Genomic DNA, 6000 nt, shown 5'->3' on the forward strand with positions numbered 1-6000 from the left:
TTGACCAGATTTCACAGTAAATAAATTGACAACAGACTTTCAGCACGCTTATAGGGAAGGACACTTAACAAGCACAGCACTTACACAAATGATTGATAATTGGCTGAGAGAAATTGATGATAAGTGGCACAGTGGTCTAAGGCACTGCATCTCAGTGCTTGTGGCGTCACTACAGACCCCCTGGTTCGATTCCAGGCTGTATCACAACCGGCCGTGATTGGGAGTCCCATAGGGTGGCGCACAATTGGCCCAGCGTCGTCCGGGTTTGGCCGGTGTAGGCCGTCATTGTAAATAAGAATTTGTTCTTAACTGACTTGCCTAGTTAAATACAGGTAAAATAAAAAATAAAATAAAATTGTGGGGGCTGTGTTGTTAAACTTCAGTGCAGTGTTTGATATTATCGATCATAGTCTGCTGCTGGAAAAACGTATGTGTTATGGCTTTACACCCACTGCTATAATGTGGATAAAGAGTTAGTTGTCTAACAGAACATAGAGGGTGTTCTTTAATGGAAGCCTCTCAAACATAATCCAGGTAGAATCAGGAATTCCCCAGGGTAGCTGTTTTTTTTAAATCTTTACTAACGACATGCCACTGGCTTTGAGTAAAGCCAGTGTGTCTATGTTTGCGAATTTTTTAATTTTTTAATTTCACCTTTATTTAACCAGGTAAACCAGTTGAGAACAAGTTCTCATTTACAACTGCGACCTGGCCAAGATAAAGCAAAGCAGTGCGATAAAAACAACAACACAGAGTTACATATGGGGTAAAACAAAACAAAGTCAAAAAAATACAACAGAAATACATATATATACAGTGTGTGCAAATTTAGCAAGTTATGGAGGTAAGGCAATAAAATAGGCAATAGTGCAAAATAATTACAATTAGTATTAACACTGGAATGATAGATGTGCAAGAGATGATGTGCAAATAGAGATACTGGGGTACAAATGAGCAAAATAAATAACAATATAGGGATGAGGTAGTTGGGCGGGCTAATTTCAGATGGGCTGTGTACAGGTGCAGTGATCGGTAAGGTGCTCTGACAACTGATGCTTAAAGTTAGTGAGGGAGATAAGTGTCTCCAGCTTCAGAGATTTTTGCAATTTGTTCCAGTCATTGGCAGCAGAGAACTGGAAGGAATTGCGGCCAAAGGAGGTGTTGGCTTTGGGGATGACCAGTGAGATATACCCGCTGGAGCGCAGACTACGGGTGGGTGTTGCTATGGTGACCAATGAGCTAAGATAAGGCGGGGATTTGCCTAGCAGTGATTTATAGATGGCCTGGAGCCAGTGGGTTTGGCGACGAATATGTAGTGAGGACCAGCCAACAAGAGCGTACTGGTCACAGTGGTGGGTATTATATGGGGCTTTGGAGACAAAACGGATGGCACTGTGATAGACTACATCCAATTTGCTGAGTAGAGTGTTGGAGGCTATTTTGTAAATGACATCGCCGAAGTCAAGGATCGGTAGGATAGTCAGTTTTACGAGGGCATGTTTGGCAGCATGAGTGAAGGAGGCTTTGTTGCGAAATAGGAAACCGATTCTAGATTTAACTTTGGATTGGAGATTCTTAATGTGAGTCTGGAAGGAGAGTTTACAGTCTAACCAGACACCTAGATATTTGTAGTTGTCCACATACTCTAGGTCAGACCCGTCGAGAGTAGTGATTCTAGTCGGGTGGGCGGGTGCAAGCAGCGTTCGGTTGAAGAGCATGCATTTAGTTTTACTAGTGTTTAAGAGCAGTTGGAGGCTACTGAAGGAGTGTTGTATGGAATTGAAGCTCGTTTGGAGGTTTGTTAACACAGCGTCCAATGAAGGGCCAGATGTATACAAAATGGTGTCGTCTGCGTAGAGGTGGATCTGAGAGTCACCAGCAGCAAGAGCGACGTCATTGATATACACAGAGAAAAGAGTCGGCCCAAGAATTGAACCCTGTGGCACCCCCATAGAGACTGCCATAGGTCCAGACAACAGGCCCTCCGATTTGACACATTGAACTCTATCTGAGAAGTAGTTGGTGAACCAGGCGAGGCAGTCATTTGAGAAACCAAGGCTATTTAGTCTGCCAATAAGAATGCGGTGGTTGACAGAGTCGAAAGCCTTGGCCAGGTCAATGAAAACGGCTGCACAGTACTGTCTATTATCGATCGCGGTTATAATATCGTTTAGGACCTTGAGCGTGGCTGAAGTGCACCCATGACCAGCTCGGAAACCGGATTGCATAGCGGAGAAGGTACAGTGGGATTCGAAATGGTCAGTGATCTGTTTGTTGACTTGGCTTTCAAAAACTTTTGAAAGGCAGGGCAGGATGGATATGGGTCTGTAACAGTTTGGATCTAGAGTGTCACCCCCTTTGAAGAGGGGGATGACCGCGGCAGCTTTCCAATCTCTGGGGATCTCAGACGTTACGAAAGAGAGGTTGAACAGGCTAGTAATAGGGGTTGCGACAATTTCGGCGGCTAGTTTTAGAAAGAAAGGGTCCAGATTGTCTAGCCCAGATGATTTGTAGGGGTCCAGATTTTGCAGCTCTTTTAGAACATCAGCTGTCTGGATTTGTGTGAAAGAGAAGCGGGGGGGGGGCATGGGCAAGTTGCAGCGGAGGGTGCAGAGCTGGTGGCCGGGGTAGTGGTAGCCAGGTGGAAAGCATGGCCAGCCGTAGCAAAATGCTTGTTGAAATTCTCGATTATTGTAGATTTATCGGTGGTGATAGTGTTTCCTAGCCTCAGTGCAGTGGGCAGCTGGGAGGAAGTGCTCTTATTTTCCATGGACTTTACAGTGTCCCAAAACTTTTTGGAGTTAGTGCTACAGGATGCAAATTTCTGTTTGAAAAAGTTAGCCTTTGCTTTCCTAACTGCTTGTGTATATTGGTTCCTAACTTCCCTGAAAAGTTGCATATCGCGGGGGCTATTTGATGCTAATGCAGTACGCCACAGGATGTTTTTGTGCTGGTCAAGGGCAGTCAAGTCTGAGGAGAACCAGGGGCTATATCTGTTCTTAGTTCTGTATTTTTTTGAATGGGGCATGTCTATTTAAGATTGAGAGGAAATTACTTTTAAAGAACAACCAGGCATCCTCTACTGACGGAATGAGATCTATATCCATCCAGGATACCTGGGCCAGGTCAATTAGGAAGGCCTGCTCGCTGAAGTGTTTTTGGGAGCGTTTGACAGTGATGAGGGGTGGTCGTTTGACCGCGGACCCGTTACGGACGCAGGCAATAAGGCAGTGATCGCTGAGATCCTGGTTGAAGACAGCGGAGGTGTATTTAGAGGGTAAGTTAGTCAGGATGATATCTATGAGGGTACCCATGTTTACGGATTTAGGGTTGTACCTGGTAGGTTCGTTGATAATTTGTGTGAGATTGAGGGCATCTAGTTTAGATTGTAGGATGGCCGGGGTGTTAAGCATATCCCAATTTAGGTCACCAAGCAGTACGAACTCTGAGGATAGATGGGGGGCAATCAATTCACATATGGTGTCCAGGGCACAGCTGGGGGCTGAGGGGGGTCTGTAGCAAGCGGCAACAGTGAGAGATTTATTTCTGGAAAGGTGGATTTTTAGAAGTAGAAGCTCAAACTGTTTGGGCACAGACCTGGATACTAGTATGATAGAGCTCTGCAGGCTATCTCTACAGTAGATTGCAACTCCACCCCCTTTGGCAGTTCTATCTAGACGGAAAATGTTATAGTTGGGGATGGACATTTCAGAATTTTTGGTGGCCTTCCTAAGCCAGGATTCAGACACTGCTAGGACATCAGGGTTGGCGGAGTGTGCTAACGCAGTGAATAACTCAAACTTAGGAAGGAGGCTTCTGATATTTATGTGCAGAAAACCAAGACTTTTACGGTTACAGAAGTCAACAAATGATAGCTCCTGGGGAGTAGGAGTGATACTGGGGGCTGCAGGGCCTGGGTTAGCCTCTACATCACCAGAGGAACAGAGGAGGACTAGAATAAGGATACGACTAAAGGCTTTAAGAACTGGAATGACTCAACACTATACACGTCAGCTACTACAGCAACTGAAATGACTGCAACACTTCCCAGTCATGTGAAATCCATAGATCCATAGATTAGGGCCTAATTTATTTTAATAGACTGATTTCCTTATATGAACTGTAACTCAGTAAAATCTTTGAAATTGTTGCATGTTGCGTTTATATTTTTGTTCAGTATATCTTAGCTGACATGCCTGCTGGCAAGGTTTGTAGACTTTAGAAAAGCAAGCAATAACTAAATGTGCTGAATAAGACTCCTTTCAATTGTTTACCCAGATTTTAGCAGCGATGCAGAGAAGCATATTTAGTTTCTTTAAAAAAAGATCCACCAGTCAAGAGGATCCAGACAGCTCAAGAGGTCAAATCAAATCAAATTATATTTGTCACATGTGCCGAATACAACAGGTGTAGACCTTACCGTGAAATGCTTACTTACAAGCCCTTAACAAACAATGCAGTTCAAGAAATAGAGTTAAGAAAATATTTACTAAATAAACTAAAGTAAAAAATAAAATAAAAAGTAACACAATTAAATAACAATAATGAGGCTATATACAGGGGGTACCAGTACCAAGTCAATGTGCTGGGGTACAGGTTATTCAAGGTAATTTGTACATGTACGTAGGGGTAAAGTGACTATGCATGGATAATAAACAGCAAGTAGCAGCAGTGTAAAAACAATTGGAGTGGGTCTAGGGTTTCCGGGATGATGGTGTTGATGTGAGCCATGACCAGCCTTTCAAAGCACTTCATGGCTACCGACGTGAGTGCTACGGGGCGGTAATCATTTAGGCAGGTTACCTTTGCTTTCTTGGGCACAGGGACTATGGTGGTCTGCTTGAAACATGTAGTGGGGAGAACAAGTATTTGATACACTGCCGATTTTGCAGGTTTTCCTACTTACAAAGCATGTAGAGGTCTGTAATTTTTATCATAGGTACACATCAACTGTGAGAGACGGAATCTAAAACAAAAATCCAGAAAATCACATTGTATGATTTTTAAGTAATACATTAGCATTTTATTGCATGACATAAGTATTTGATACATCAGAAAAGCAGAACTTAATATTTGGTACAGAAACCTTTGTTTGCAATTACAGAGATCATACGTTTCCTGTAGTTCTTGACCAGGTTTGCACACACTGCAGCAGAGATTTTGGCCCACTCCTCCATACCTTCTCCAGATCCTTCAGGTTTCGGGGCTGTCGCTGGGCAATACGGACTTTCAGCTCCCTCCAAAGATTTTCTATTGGGTTCAGGTCTGGAGACTGGCTAGGCCACTCCAGGACCTTGAGATGCTTCTTACGGATCCACTCTTTAGTTGCCCTGGCTGTGTGTTTCGGGTCGTTGTCATGCTGGAAGACCCAGCCACGACCCATCTTCAATGCTCTTGCTGAGAGAAGGAGGTTGTTGGCCAAGATCTCACGATACATGGCCCCATTCATCCTCCCCTCAATACGGTGCAGTCGTCCTGTCCCCTTTGCAGAAAAGCATCCCCAAAGAATGATGTTTCCACCTCCATGCTTCACGGTTGGGATGGTGTTCTTGGGGTTGTACTCATCCTTCTTCTTCCTCCAAACACGGCGAGTGGAGTTTAGACCAAAAAGCTCTATTTATGTCTCATCAGACCACATGACCTTCTCCCATTCCTCCTCTGGATCATCCAGATGGTCATTGGCAAACTTCAGACGGGCCTGGACATGCGCTGGCTTGAGAAGGGGGACCTTGCGTGCGCTGCAGGATTTTAATCCATGACGGCGTAGTGTGTTACTAATGGTTTTCTTTGAGACTGTGGTCCCAGCTCTCTTCAGGTCATTGACCAGGTCCTGCCGTGTAGTTCTGGGCTGATCCCTCACCTTCCTCATGATCATTGATGCCCCACGAGGTGAGATCTTGCATGGAGCCCCAGACCGAGGGTGATTGACCGTCATCTTGAACTTCTTCCATTTTCTAATAATTGCGCCAACAGTTGTTGCCTTCTCACCAAGCTGCTTGC

The sequence above is a fragment of the Coregonus lavaretus genome (genome assembly GCF_964263955.1).
Source record: "Coregonus lavaretus genome assembly, chromosome: 1".
NCBI lineage: Eukaryota > Metazoa > Chordata > Actinopteri > Salmoniformes > Salmonidae > Coregonus > Coregonus lavaretus.